The sequence below is a fragment of the Canis aureus genome, chromosome 4, assembly GCF_053574225.1.
Source record: "Canis aureus isolate CA01 chromosome 4, VMU_Caureus_v.1.0, whole genome shotgun sequence".
Classification (NCBI taxonomy): domain Eukaryota; kingdom Metazoa; phylum Chordata; class Mammalia; order Carnivora; family Canidae; genus Canis; species Canis aureus.
In genome coordinates, this window is record NC_135614.1 from 82281380 (window position 1) to 82297954 (window position 16575).

The 16575-nt window shown below is 34.4% G+C and overlaps 1 long non-coding RNA gene across 17 annotated transcripts in view; it reads left to right on the plus strand.

Annotated features, from left to right (window-relative positions):
• Positions 1–16575, plus strand: part of LOC144313062 (uncharacterized) — a 186222-nt gene that overhangs the window by 16705 nt on the left and 152942 nt on the right. For all 17 annotated transcript variants that reach the window (XR_013378769.1, XR_013378780.1, XR_013378768.1 and 14 more), the window contains 2 exons: positions 1713–1798; positions 10696–10851. This is a non-coding gene — a long non-coding RNA (uncharacterized LOC144313062). The remainder of the gene's footprint in view (positions 1–1712; positions 1799–10695; positions 10852–16575) is intronic.

Consider the following 16575-nt stretch of genomic DNA (forward strand, 5'->3'; position numbering starts at 1 on the left):
GGGAATGAGCTGCATTCTCACTCACTGTGTTCATTAAAAGGAATCCCAGCTAGGGATCCCTGGGTGGCGCAGCGGTTAGGCGCCTGCCTTTGGCCCAGGGCACGATCCTGGAGACCCGGGATCGAATCCCACGTGAGGCTCCCGGTGCATGGAGCCTGCTTCTCCCTCTGCCTGTGTCTCTGCCTCTCTCTCTCTCTGTATGACTATCATAAATAAATAAATTAAAAAAAAAAAAAAAAAAGAATCCCAGCTCAACTAGCCAAGGCTGTTTGTAATAAAATTCCTTCAATTGTCTCTACCCCTAACGAGATTGACATGATAGAGAGCCACAGAACAGTAGATGAGGCCTCTGGTCAAAAAAAGGAAAGAAAGAAGAAAGAAAGAAAGAGGAAGGAAGGAAGAAAGAAAGAAAGAGGAAGGAAGGAAGGAAGGGAGGGAGGAAGGAAGGAAGGAGAAAGGGAAAGAAAGGGAGAGAGAGAGAGGAAGGAAGGAAGAAGGAAAGAAGGAAGGAAGGAATAAAGCAGAAGAAGGATGAAGAAGGAAGAGAAGGAAGAAAAAAATGATACTTTCCATATGATAAAAGGGAAAATGTGTAACTGTCAATAGAAAGTATGTAAACTCAGAGGGAAGGATTTTTCTAACTTATAAGGTGTAATAGAAAATGCTACAAGAATTGTTTATCACAACAAATTTCCAACCCTTGAAGCATCAAGCATGCTATTCTAAGAATAAACACGTCAATCATTTGAAAAATATAAGTATTAATATTCATAACTCCAAATATGAAGATATAAAAAGATTAATGTAAATATTTTTAGATGAAAAATGAGCATTGTTGCTATGGTCTAAATAAGAATATTGTTCTGTGCAGACTGTTAATTTAAATTAAATCCCATGAACTTTATTTTTGTAAGTAAACAGAATAACTGGAGAAATGGAAAGTCATTCAAAGAAGAGTGTCACTGAAATGTGCTCCCCCAAAATTCAACTGTTGAAGCCTTAATTACTAATATCACTGTATTTGGAAACAGGATCCCTAGGACATAAATTCAAATGAGATCATAAGAGTAGGACCCTAATCTGATGGGACTATGGTTTTATAAAGAGGAAAAGAGGATAACAGCAAGAAAGTGACCATGTGCAAGCCAGGGAAAGAGGCCTCACCAGAACCGAACTCCACCAGAATCTTAATTCTGGACTTTTCTGCCTCCAGAATTATGAGAAAAAGAACTTAAGCCACCAAGTCTATAGCATTTTGAATGGCAGTCAATTCAGACTAATACAAAAAGAAAACTGAATTCAGTTCAAAAAATATTTATGAACTTACAGCATGCAAGACATTTTATGAAATGCTAAGACACTGAACATATATTATTCTTCATTAAATAAGTAGAAACATATAATTGTGCCTTCTCTTACCAAATAAAATAACGGTTGAGATAATAGGAACCTATATAAACATATATGTATTTAAGCCCATAAACGTGTATAAATACCTAAAGATTACAGGCATGTGTGCAAATTTGTGCATGTTTGTGTGTGTAGAAAGGGTGTATTTATGTGAGAGAGAGATTGGAACTCGTGAGGCTGATGCAAATACACATTAAAAAATACATCATCATTTTATTAATACCTCTGGTTAACAAGAACATGATAATGTTTCAGTAAACAGTAGATTAATAGCAATTGACCTGTCTTCCTGTTTTCTACAGTGATGCTTCATAAAGTTCGGGCCTTTTTAAACTGGAGTCCGTAAGTAAGAAGAATTCAGATGCAAAATATCAGCGCTCCTTAGCAAGTAAGCCTTGAGTCCTAAGTGTACTATAAATAGCACTGAACTCCCAAATCGTACTGAAATGACACACTGCTAGAGCCCAGACACTGTGTCTCAAACAGAATAGCAGAGAGTTTCTTTTGTTCCACTTAAACCAACTGTCTAAGTTCACAAATATAGGCTCTCCCTTCTTACCCAAAAAGAAAACAGAGGAACGAGGCAATTTCCTGGGTGATTATCACAATTCAGTGTTTCACTTTTCTACAGAGCTCTCTGTCAATTATTCTTATTTAATGGAAGTAGAGATTTTGGAAATGAACATATTTGAGTGACAGTAATTTTGCTAAAAATTGCTGAAGAAAAGTGAACCTTAAGGAAAAAAAAAAATTGTATCAACTTCATGAGACCAAAGCAGAGCTATTCTTTTTCTGAGGTAATAGGATGTTACCATTCAAACAGGGCTTTAACTCAAAAAGGAGTTGTATTTTCCAAATCGGTAATAATTACTTTCATTTTGTAATGAAAGTTTGCATTTGAGAGTGAGAACTCTCAAACTCAAATGAGAGTTTGCATAGGATAATGTAACACTTATCTATACCTATACTTGTGTTTTTTCCAGTACATTTCTAAAATGTGGCCATAAGATAGGCCATGACGATACACTGATACATGGGCAGAAGAGTGCTGTTCACTTTGAGAAAGGAATTGGGAAGAAAATTTGATATATTTAATATATTATATATTAAATATATATGTATATATTTTCAGGAATGATAAATGCTATCATAAAATCAAATGAAATGATGTAGGAAAAAATGAATGGGGACGCTTATCTAAAGAGATGATTCTTTAAGGTAAAATCTGGATGAAAAATGGAGCCAGTTTTATTAAAATGTGGAGAGATATTCCAGAAATCAAAACAGCAAAAACAAAAAACAAGGTCATGAGGCACAGGAGTTTGAGTGGGGTTGGTAAACTTTTTCTGTGGGACCAGTTAGTAAATAGTTTAGCCTTTAAGGGTAATATATGGTCTCTGCCATATATTTTTCTGGTTTCATTTAAAACTGTTTACAAATCTAGAAACCATTAACTCATGGGCTGTACAAAAACAGCCCATAGGTTGGATTTAGCTCACAGACCATGGTTTGCCCCTGCATTAGAAGAACAAATAGCAGACAGACAGGAATGGGATTTAGTTGGTTAACAACAGTGCCAAGACCCAAGGCAGTCTGATTCAATAATACACTCCCAAGCATTGCCCTACTTTTGTTCACAATAATAAATACAGATACAATGCATATAAACCGCAGAAAGGCAGGATCCACAAACTCTTCCCCATAGAATCTGAGAGATTTTCTCAGGGTTGGTGAGCCCCATCATTTTAATCTCTTTTTTTTGTTAATCTATTCTGGTCTTGAGCAAAATACCTCTTTTTTTTTTTTCTTGTGAAATCAGTAAAATGCATATATATTCAGCACTTTTGCTATGCCCACCCTTGTGCTAGGCCTTCTACAATGATAATAGTAAATTTGAAGACCAAGTTTAATGTCACTGAGAGAGGCATTTTGAGGTGGTTGAGAGTAGAACTTCTGAAGTCAGACTGTGCTAAGTTGAATTCCATGTTGGCAATTTCTTTAGATGTGTGACCTCAGACATGTTATTACCTTACATCTCCGGTCTTGGTTCCCTTTTTCTATATTAAAGAAACTCTAAATAAAAAGCAATTCACAAATTCCAAGTTTAAAAAAGGCTAGCAATTAGGAAATAGCAATCATAGCATCATACACACATGTTCTTCTTTCTCTCTTTTTCATTTTAAAAAATAATTGCTTTTAGCTAGCTACGAAAAAGGCAAATAATGTTTACATATAACAAATTCATTAAAGGTACATACATTTTGAGCTATCATGCTTTGATATATAAATGTAACTGAGGGCAGAAGTAGAAGTAAGTAAAGAAGTGAAATATTCAGGATTCAGGAAGAGAAATGAAATAATAAAGTACTCCAACAGAAACATATTCTCCCGAGTGTGAACAAAGATATATGGACATGTTTGGATAAATAGAAAAGAATCAAGAGGAACAAACATGAAAATTGATATAAATTAAATCTTCTCCAGGCAGGAGATCTTGACTATTTATCTCAAGAAATAGCACACTTGAATCTTCTGTGGCTTAATTTTATGGAGGAGGACAAAAGTGTAAATATATGAATTACATTTCTTAATAGCTGCCATAAAAATTACCACAGAATTAGAGGCTTAAAACAATACCCCTTTATGACCTCACAGTTTTCATGGACTTTTAATTTAGGCTCACAATGACTTAGGTTCCTCTACTCTGTGTCTCCAAAGACAATATAGAGGTGTCAAGGTTTTAAGATCAGTCAGACCCCTCTTTCTGGTTTGGGATTATATTTTCCAGTTAGGGGAAGGAAAAGAGCTGGTCCATATGTGGATTGTCTTACTGTGTTTATAATCTAGGGACCAAGATCAAGTAGACCCTCAAAGCCAAGCACACATTCGCCCAATGGATCACTGGGGGGTAATCGTGAATGAGGGCACTCCTGTTTCCACTCCTTGCATTCTGTACCTTGGTGTTTTACATCTTCAGGACATATTTCTTCTCTTGCTCCATCAGGTTTCAGCTTATGGTTACTGAGCTACGTAACAGATCCCATAGTCATCCGCTCACTTCTGCATACACTTTGCCAAGAAGAGATTTCTTGTCCTTAGACAATAGCATGAGTGATTTAGCATTTGTGAGTAAGATATTCTGTGAGTCTTCAAAGATAGTGATGTTGTCTAAGGCACTATGGTCACAAAATACAAACCTATATCCAAAAAAAAAAAAAAAAAAACAAGTGTCACTCCATCTCAGGAGAAGTGAAAATGGAAGGGGTACAGTATAAACAGCTTGCCACTGACCCGTACAAGTTGGTTTCTTCCAGGGTTGGTACCACAGGGGGAGCTTACTATCTCTGCGTCATGAGATCTAAGATCTAATGACAGCACATGTTAGATTAGCTATATGGAGTGAAAACAAATGCTCTCGGGCTTATGCCTTGCTCTCAATTTTCCCACAAGAGCACATGTACTGGAATCTTTGAGGGCAGAGGCTGACAGTCACCGGCTAAATCAGCCTCTCCATGTAGTTGTTACTGTCTTTTCTGCCATAAAATTCCACTGGTGGGAATTAACATGTGACATCTTCACCGTTTGTGCCCACTTCCTTAACCCCACTCACATTTCTTTTCCAGATAACTCTTTTTGCTTGATCTTCCAAGTTTATTCCTCACATTTAAAAAAAAATAATTTAGAGTATTCATAAATGTCAAAGAGTTCATATATTTCTTAATGCAATGACATTTCTTTCTCCACACAAATTATGAGTAGTGCATCATTTAAAAGTCAGTCTCTTGGGAGGATTTACCCTCATTTGTATCTTTTAGCATCGTCACGCCGATGGAAGACATAGTGCACTGACCATCCACTGTCAACTAAAACCAACATACATGCTGACATATCTGTAAACCAAGTTTCACTTTTGTCCCTTGTTCATACAGAAATCCTAATTCTCCTCTTTGTGAGTTGGGACAAAGGTGTAAAAGTAGAAGAGTTAGGTTAGGTTATAAGGAGTTCTGAGTCACTTGTTCACGCAGCTAGCTTGTGCTCCCTACTACTGCTTAGACCCAGTCATAGATATACCACGTTTAACTTAAGTTGAACACCTGCTGATCTCAACTAATTTTATGATCATTGATCAAAACTATCTAATTTATGAAGGGGGGATGCAGGACTCACAGTTGCTGATCAATTACCCTAGCTCTACTAGGATCTATTAGCATGCCAATAACTAGATTTTAAAAATAAACTATAATTCTTAACTACACATAGCATGGTAAATATTCAGACCTCTATTCTTGAGACAACAAGGTGTATTATTATCTAGAGCAGGGTTCCTCTGATACCCAGATGTTCTACTCGTAGATTGTGGGGCCCAGTCTGTCAGGACTGCTTGTCTCACACATTGTACTCATTTCAGGACCCAGTATTGTTCTGAGACCAGTTAAAAACCAGGAGCCTTTCTCATTCCACAGTAAATGTGTTAGAATTGCACTCACATATGAAGAAAATGCAGCTTCCAAAATACAAAGTTGTCTATCAGGGATGGTTGTTTATTCTTAGCCGTAAAGTAGGTACAAATTCATGTCCTTTTCTTGGAGAAGATGACCTGGGCTGTCCTAAACCAATGCATACCCGAAATCTTCACCAATGTAGCAATACCTTTACCCTTTACCGTAACCCCAGTTATGTCTCAATAAGCAACCCAGAGAGCTTGCTATTTGTTGCTACCTAGATATAACTTAAATGATATCACAAATATAGTGAGCCAGTATGACAATTTCAAAATGTTTTCTTTGACTATATGCTATCGGAGTGTAGAATTAAACATATTTGTAGCAAGATCATGAATGCACACTGATAGTTCATATCATGGGAAGGCAAACTGCTTCTTATCTTCCTTAGTGATGGGCATTGAAATAAAGGAAGCACATTCGCCAGGCCAATATAATAGAATATAACCCTTACTGAGGCTGTGTTACTCCATTAAATGTTCCACACTTAGTAAAACTGTTACAATTCTGACTCAAACTTAGTTACATTTTTGCTAGTCTACTTTCATCTATCTTGATTCAGTTTTTTTCATAGGTTTTATGTTGAAAATAAAATGAAGGAATAATGAGTGGTGTCACCTCTACATTTCCTTGAATTTTTGAGAAGCACTAATCTCTGCCATTTCTCCCTGGGCTGATATAATTTTTGAATGAGTATCTTGATTGGCAGAGTCACAGTTTTCAGAATTTCCATTTAGTCTTTCTTACTGCAACAGCTCTTTCTATAGGTCAAAGATCCAGCTTCTTTTTTTTTAAATATTTTATTTATTTATTCATGAGAGACAGAGAGAGGCAGAGACACAGGCAGTGGGAGAAGCAGGCTCCATGCTGGAGCCCGACGTGGGACTTGATCCTGGGACTCCAGGATCACGCCCTGGGCCAAAGGCAGGCACCAAACCACTGAGTCACCCGGGGATCCCCAAAGATCCAGCTTCTAAATACGTTAAATTCAACTGTATTTTGAGGAGATGGGTAAATGATCACCAGTTTGGGCAATAAAATCAATTAATTTACTGTGGGGTCAGCACTCCATTTTATAACTTATCACTATATACTCTACTTCAACCAATGCTTGGTTTGTAGGTATCAATGTTTGCATGGACCCTGAATATAATACTTCTGCAAATATTGGTTATTTCCTTTTTACGAGGGAATGGTTACTTGTGTAAATGCCTATATGTCCCTTTGGAGAAGGGCAGAGTAAATTACTACTGAATCCATTTAAATGCGGCTGCAGAGTCCTTCTTCTTGAGGACCTATCCCTTGCTTCAGTTAGTAGGTACTGAATCTGAATTATGACTTTCTATTGGAGTGATTGCCTACAGCTTTCTGCTCATGCAGCATAGAATATATATAGACATATATATATACATATATACATATACATATATATTTCTTTATTAATTGTCCATCAATTTTGTCTCTTAGAAGTCTGTTTTATTTTTTAAGATTTTATTCATTTATTTATTTGAGGGCGGGAGTGGAGGGAGGAGCAGAGGAAGAGGGACAAGCAGACTCCATGCTGAGTGTGGGACCCAAGATGGCATTTGGTCTCACAAATCTGAAATCATGACCTGAGCTGAAATCAAGACTCAAATGGTTAACTGACCTAGCCACCCAGGTGCCCCAGAAGTCTATTTGCTATGAGGCACTTCCACAGATACTCCTTGGAGAAGTACTACTCCTATTCCTTGTCAGCCAATTTAACTGGGTATTGATTAAGCTTATTACACCAGTCTTACTGTTGATGGTTAAGTTCTGCTATTGGCCTCTCATAATTTCATTTTCTGTCATCTCATTTGCTATTGGAATTTTTAGTTCTAGAACATCTCCTTCTGTAAGCCTGGTCTACAGAAATCATCGACTATTCATCTCAATGGTATTAGTTATCTCACTGCCTCATTTGAGATTTCTGCAGTCTTCAACCAAGAAGAAGGGGAGACAGTCTCATTTAAAGAATGAGTTACTCCTGCAGATTCACAGATTTAGAGGATTCTGGGTTCATCTTTTCCAATCATTTGCTTTAATATTTTTCATGGTATTACTTCTTCTCTGTCAGGGCCCAGACTTTGGCACAACAGAATTACAAAGTGAAAAATTTAACATTTATTGATGTTCTGCTGCTCATAATTAGGTCCTGAGTCTAATGCTTAGCATGAATAGTGCTGTGGCACAGTAAATAAGGATTTTTTTTAACCAGGAAGAGTTAGAGATGCCATATTTTCCTTTACATTTATGATGGATTTTCTTGAGATTATCATTTTTTCCTTCCAAAATATTATTGCTTTTCAGCAACAGTCATGTGAGACATGATAATTATTATTCTCCATCTATCCCAAACCCCAACAATATTGTATAAGTCAGTGCATTTCTTTCTATGTGTATTTTATCCTAACTCAATACAGGGTGAAATCCTAACTTTTGTACAGCTACAGCATGTCAGGAATATCATTAGTCAACTTACCTTAGAGAAGGTGCCTTCAGTTCCATCCAACTGGTGAATGAGCTAAATCCATAAACCTATCTTTAGAGTTTCTTACCTAAGACCAAATCAATGTCAACCTTGATTTTATCTTTCATACTCATTTCTCAGAACTAAATGATCAGCTAATCCTGTTGGTTTTACCTTCAAAATATATCCCGAATCTACGTTAGATAGTCCTACCTAGAAACAGAGCCTGAGATAAAAAAAAAAAAAAAAAAAAAAAAAAAAAAAAAAAAACTGGCATGCATGATTTTTTGAGGAAGTGTTTTTCTAAAGAAATTGATAGGAACTGAAATAAACAGAATAGGAAAGGGGAAAGAACCTAACTAGGACTGATTGTTAGGTAAAATTAAGACTTGGTTTGATCCAAAGGGGAATCTGATTTGTAAGTTACACTGCACAGTTGTGGTGTTTTGTGACAAAAATTCTAGGCTTTTGTATCCCATGCCTGGTAGCATATGACTGACTCCCAGAGTTGGGGCAGGTATCTTCCCAGAACTCTGCTCACAGAGTGAGCTCACAGCCCAGCCCATCTGCTCACAGCCAAGGACAATTCCCTGTGGATGCTTACACATTCAAGCCAGTATCATCAGCTTGCAGAAGGTTTTAGCTTTAGGAAAAGGGGATGTGGAAAAAAAAAAAAAAGGAAAAGGGGATGCGGGTAGTATGTCATGAATGTTCAATACAAGGATCTAACTGAAGCAAATTGGTAAGTATCTAGCCTATAAAAACCTTCACTAATTATGTCCGCATTTCCTTTTTATGAGGCATTAATATAACATTATTTTATACCTCTATTAAAGATGCAACTTCTTTTTTCTTCTCCACATCTCTGTGCTTTTGTTTCATATCATGAAATGAACAAATCAGATTCCTGGGGAAAAGTACCACAGAGTTATCCATTTCTACCTCCTAGACATGAGACAGTAGCTGATTTTGGATGGAGACAAAAATAATTGCGTTGCAGTTACTTCCAGTATTCTCCAGCTTTCCAGACAATTTCCTTCTTCTTTTCTATGTATTTTTTCTGGTTCTATGGTTTTAAATATCAAATCTGTTCTAAAAGTTCCTAACTTTATAATCCCACTTTACATTGTTCCAGGTTCCAGAATTCCAGGTTCTTATTTTTTGACTCCTTCCTAAATGAAAACCTACCCTGGACATGAAAAGCAATTTCAAAACCTATACTTTACCTTCCTTTCCCACACACTTGCTACTTATATTGTATTTTTTGTATCAGGAAACATCAGTTCTCTCTTTTCAGATTCTTAGCCCAAAAAGTTTGGAGTCAACTTGATCTTTTCCTGTCACCTCTTTGGTAGCCAATCCATTGACAAGTGTACATGATTTGTTTTCAACCAACGTCTAGAATCAGAATATTTCTCACTATTTCCACGGAGATCCAAGTCATGACCATCTACCTTCAGGAATATAATAAACTTTCATGCTTACCTCCCTCATCTTATTTTAGTCTCAGTGATGATGTCACTTCAAGCCGATGAGGACTTGCTGTCTCCTTAAGAGTGAAACAGAAGTTCATTTTAATAGACGGGTTTTTGTGTTAGAATTTCAATATATTTAACAGGAAAGAAATATAGCTTCAGGATTTCTATGCAACTTACTTACCGTCCATTTTTCCAGGGCCTACTTGCCATATCTCAAGATGTGAAACATAAGAATCTCTTAAAGCGATCAGATGGTATTAAAAAAAAAAAAAAAAAAGTAAACCAAGTTCAATGTTGAAATCATCTTTTTAAAAAACTACCAGTAATTAACCAGTTCTATTGAAACCTTAATGTTCTAATTAAAAAGATAACAAAATAAACAATAAAAGCAACAACATAATATATTTTTAATCATGTATTTTTCCTATTAGTTTTATTTGTTTATCAAACTGGAGTCACTAATTGACCATTGCTGTGGATTTTGAAGTTTGTTTTAGACCACATAACTACCTTTTCAACACCTAATTATAACCTTAACCTTTTTCTTCCAGCATTTATTATATTATCACTAATAATTAACACGTTTTTAGGTTTCAAAAAATTTCCAAAGAAACTGAATCTTAGAAATTTGCTCCAAAGCAGAGTGTTCATAATTAGTATAGTTGAAATGTTTGTTCTCTTAGAAGTTTTGTCTGAATCTGAAGCCTATATATAACCTTAATTACAATGCTACACTAGAAATTGAAATGACAGATTTCATTGTCATTGATGATGATGATGATGACCTTTCCTCTATTTCTCTTGTTTCATGTAGGAAAAGCACCAGTACCTGAAAGAATTTGTCCCATCTTTTCCCTGATATTTGCTAACATGGCATCCTTAGAGAAAACCAGCCATTCCTGACACAGATGGCAAATTCTTCTGAAGCAAACTTCTGGATGCCACTCTGATAAGGTGTTTTCAACTGCAGGTAGTATTTATTAAACTCAAATCTACTGCTTATTCAATTAAAAAATAATATGTATAATCTAAAAAAAAAAGGCAACATGTTCAAAGGTAAGACAAGCACCAAGCATTATGCATCCTGAGTTCAGGGCCAATTTCTGTACTATCCCTTCTTGTAACTGTGTCCTGACCTCTTTTAAATACTCATTTTGTTTTCAATATCCCTGACTGTCAGGAAGCATCTATCAGCAGCATCTAAGCGGCTGAGGTCATACACTTTGCCCTTCCCTTCTGTGAGAGATTGAGGAAATCACTTTCCTGTTAAAGGAACAAAGTCTTTCCCTTGGTTTGAACAGGCCAGGTTAGATCACATGCTATGTGAGGTTTGGAGTGAGTCTGCATCCCTGACACAAGTCCTTGGTGAGACTGAATGGGTAGAAGTAGATGGCACTCATTCTTTCATTACGTAATGTGTATTTACTGAGTAAATTCCTGCATAGTTAAGGACTGTCGTATATGCTGGATATGCAATATGCCTTCAAAGAGCATATATTTTAGTAAAAGAGGGAGACAAGTAAACAAGGTATATTTAATATATGATATGGAATATGAAGTTTATTGTTTGTGATATGTATAATATACCATGAAATGTGTTTCAAGCCCATTTAAAAAAGTAAAACAAGGTATATAAAAGAATGTGTTTTGGTTCCGTGTAGACCCAATAAATAGTGTTTAAGAAAATGATCTTCTACAAAGAAAATAGAGAAATTAATCCCCTATCACATATTATAGATAAACATAAATTTCCCTTTAATCAAATATTAAATGCAAAAAAATAGCACGGTTTATTTGATTATTTTTAAGTTTCTTCTAATTTTTCTGAGGTATAGTTGACAGATGCATTATATTACCTTTAGGTGTACAACATAATGATTTCTTATTTGTATGTATTGTGATTAATCACTACAATAGGCCTAGTTAATATCCGTTACCATTTTCTAATTTTAGAGAAAATAATATATTTGAATTTCCTATTTTATTTTTGGATTATGATGTATTTTAAAAACAGTAAGCTTTCTAGAATTGATGTAATTACTGACTGATGGAATTTATTAACTTGGAAATTGATTCCTGACATACAAATATGGTATACCATTTATGAAATATTCTTGCAGGTGCTTTAATAGAATTTTCTATTTTTTTCTACAAAGGATTTATACTTTATATTAGATTTATTTCCCAACCTGTCTCATTTGATTGCTTTCTCATTTTCTATTATATTTTCTAGTTGGCTTTTGCTTGTATGGGAGGAAATTACCGAGTTCCTTTGATGGACTGTATCTCTCTATACAGCATTTTATAATAATGTAAATCTCTTTTACCTCACACCTTTGTCTTGTTTCGTGGCAGTAGTTAAGATATTGACTAAGATGACCTAAACATTTCCCTCAGTTTGCCTAAGGTTTAGACAGGTTTTTTTCCTGTGTATAGATTTCTGACCACTTTTTCCTCAGAGCTTTTAAAAATGTTTATTGCAAATTCTTCTCTGTCCTTTAGAGATGTGAATGTTTATAAAAGCCTCTTGCCAGTTTTTCAACTCAGGAATGTTTTTCTCAAAGATTGAAAGCTATCTCTTAAAATCATGGTCACCAAGAAAATAGAATTCCTATCTCCCAATCTGTATGAAATTATCAAACATAAATGGTTTAATCATCTTCACTAACCCACACCCCCCAACCCATTGCATCTTCTAGTATTTTTCCATTAGCTAACCTCAACACTCAAACACATTTGTAATGTCTTGAATAAAATCATCCTTGCTTGTTTAACTCTGCCCAGGGCAGTTTTTCTTTGACACTATCCAGTATTATATTGAGCAGACATGCTTAGATTAATGGGCGAAATTTCCAGAAGGAAGAGATTAACAGTTTTTAATTTTGGTTAAACTCACTTATAGAAAATATTTATGATATAATTGGTTTTATAATACGTGTATGTGGGAGCTTTTGGTTACTATTTTATTTTATTAATAGATATTCAATTCAATTTTAAACTGCAATTGATTGCTTGAACATTTAGACGTACTGAGAGACGTCTACTTCATTAGAGTAGATATTAAGAATGTGGACGATAATGATTCTTGTACACAAAGAAGATAGTAAGGGTTCTGAATGCATATTTAGGAACCCCATATTATATTATTATATTATTTTTAAATAAAACTCGGATATTATATGTTCAATATTACACAGAATAGAACATGTGAAGCAATATTTTCTTCATTGTTTATTAGTGTTTATAGGTGTTTATAATAAGATAGCATTATAAAATAATATTCTAGAGTAACTGAAAAGCATAATACTAATAAGAAATCATGTGAGAGGTGATTTTTTTATTACACTGATCAAACTATTTTTGTGGATTCTGTGATAAATAATCAAATTTTTGGAAAGTTCTTAAAAGTATGACTTCTATCATTTGTCCTAGATGAAAATATGTAAGTTTGGAATGGAGCTTAAGAAACAGCCAAAGAGCCTTGTAAAAGTTTGTATTGGACATTTCTCTTTGTCTCCCTGACAGTACTGATTACAGGCAAAATATACATTTTATTGTGATATCCACTGAAGTTAATATGAAAATGTATAGGTGTGAGTGTATTGTCATTACAAAAGCCCTTGATGATATAAAACTTTTTCCTTCCAACACATTAAATTTAAAGAGCAAGGACTTTGATTAGAGCAATTTCAGATTTATTTTTGGACTTACTATATCATATATTTCTACAATTCTCTTTCAACAAATTTTATTTCAGTGTATATTTCAGTGAAAAGAGTCAAGGGCATCATCTTTTCCAATGGTTGCATTATATATTCCATTAAAGATCTAAAAATAGCTTATGGTAGAGAAGGAAGGGGGGGAGCATTTTTAGTTTTTCCATTATTCTTTTCAGCCTGCTACTAGATAAAATTGGATTATCACCAAGAAGTATGAAAAGAAGCATGCATTTAAAGAGAATAAATTCCATTATCTGTGTGTGGACAGGTGCTCAGGATATCAAATAAATAATCTTAGACCTAACACAAAACAAATTATATAGTAACTAACATTTCTATTCGTACAGCACTTACAATGTTTCATGCATGCAATCTCTAGTATTTCCCAAAACCAGAGATTAATAAACAAAGGAGATAGATATACCTTATTTTTTGGCTATGAGCTACGTGGATAAAACACTTGAAACTCCTTCAAAAATTAACATTGCATTCTGGTCATCATTCATGAATTCCAAATTCTTACATATGGACTAAAACACACACACAATATTTATAAAATGTCTAACTGTGCTTCAGGGTTATGTAGCATATTGGATAAATTTAGGCAAAAGTAATACTACTTTCAAGGAATTCAAATCAATGTGTGTATTTTCTTAGGAGGAAAAAAATCACATAAATTAGTATTTATCACACATTTACTGTAGAAGAACATTGAGGCATCTTCTTTAGGACCCTCTAGTGAAATGATCCACGGATTAGAAATATTTGAAATTCATTGCTGCAAATCTACTTGTTCCTCATTCTCATTATCACCTAAAAAAAATAAACAAACATATGGCAGAGAAGAAAACAGAAAACTGTAAGTTGTTCATTGCATTCTATCATGGGGAAACATTTTTAGTCAATCACAGAACAGGAAAAGATAAAATACATTGTAGATTATTTTTCTTATTTCAAGATCATTTTATCTATGTTTAAGATTTGGGGATTTTTGGAGAGTCAGGTATATATTGCAGATAAATATAAATTGAGTGACATGAGTTGAGAAGAACTATGTTGTTGAGGGATGAAATGTGTGTGACAGAGGTCTCAAGGTATCACATGAATCTGAATATGATTCTATGGGATCTACAAGAACTGACATGACTTCAAATATAACACAAACCAGTTCTGTTAATCAAAATAAAAAGTTAATCAAAATGCATAAATTATTAAAGAAATTGGATCATCTGAAAAAATTGGAAGCTACTTTGCTGTAATAAGAGCAAATGTATGTGATTGGGCATTAATATTTGACCAACTATTTGAAAGAAATATTTTCTATTAAAACTTTTAAAAGTACTGACTTTGCCCCTTTGCATCATAAACCTTCTATCTATCTATCTATCTATCTATCTATCTATCTATCTATCATCTATCTATCATCTATCTAATTTATTATCCAGTTGGTGATACAAAAGCCATGTAACCAGGAATAGGTATATCTGAACTTCTTACATTCTATGTCAGTTGAATTTAAAAAAGAAAAGAAAGGAGAAAAAAAGAAAAGTAACTAAAAAAAATAAAAAGATAACTTTCTGTGATATTTTTCATTTGGACTCAAATTCTCCATAGTTTCATATTTTATTTTTCTTCCTAGTTGTTTTGATATATCTCTTAAAAACTTATTAAAGTATATTTTATATTGTTTTTTAATACAAGTAGGACTTACTAATGCTCTTTTCTTCTTCTATTCTTTCCTAAACAGAAGGGTGATTCAAAAGTACCCAATATATAAAGTATCAATGAATGAATAAACAGAAATAAAATCATTAGAATACAAGATAAATATTAAACTTTATATTGAATTATTCTACCCCTAACATGAAAAAGTGTCCATTAGTTAAGAAAGTTGAAGTGTAGATGAGTGGAATTCAGTGTGTTGAGATGAAAGTAAAGGACATGTCTGCTGTGCAGTTTTAATAATTCAGAAATCAAATAAGCACTTTATTTTTTATTATTTTCACACCGGATAAATTAACCAAGAATCATAGCTGAGAAGTAACCGTATGCAGAAAATTGCCTGTCTTCCTGATTACATGGCTTTTGTACCTCCAATTGCTTAAAAACCTTTTTGGTTTATGCAGATAGCCAGAAGAAATATATTTAATGCCTTAATTTATAAAATAGAACTTGGAGTATTTCTTTTAGTACCTATATTTCAGATTTTTTAATTTTCATTTTATTTTAGATTTCTTTTATTTATTCATGAGAGACACACAGAGAGAGGCAGAAACATAGGCAGAGGCAGAAGCAGGCTCCTTACAGACCTGGGGTCATGCCCTGAGCTCAAGGCAGGAGCTCAACCACTGAGCTACCTGGGCATCCCTATTTCTCCTTCTCCTTCTCCTTCTCCTTCTCCTTCTCCTTCTCCTTCTCCTTCTCCTTCTCCTTCTCCTTCTCCTTCTTCTTCTTCTTCTTTTATTCTTTTGTTAAGATTATTGCTTTTCACTAAGAAAATGACAAGTCTCATTACCGGTTTTTGATTCAAGATCACCCTCCTTCTTGAACAAGCAAATGTGACAACTGTGAGGTTTCTCACACTCGTGCTGGCTAAGTTTGAATATGTCCATTTGATTGTTCACCAGTTGTTTCTTCTTTATTATTTCATTTGTGTTTCTTTCAATTGTGTGTCTTTTCTTTGATGTTAGGAAATAGCTTTCATTCTAAAAGTTTCTGGTGATTTCTTCTGATGGAGCTTCCAAAAAGTATTCTCAATTCTCTATACTGTTTTAGAGAAAATATTAAATCATTTGTAAGGTATTTTAAGATTTGCTACTTGGCAGGCAGTAAACACTTGTTTTATTAATTCAAATAGTGTAGATCTCTGACAAGAACTGAGAGAGATAGATAAAAAGAGCAATTTTTTTTTAAAGAAGACATAGAAGGAAAAAAGAGGATAGAGGAAAAAATAATGGAAATGTTTAGTTGTGCAT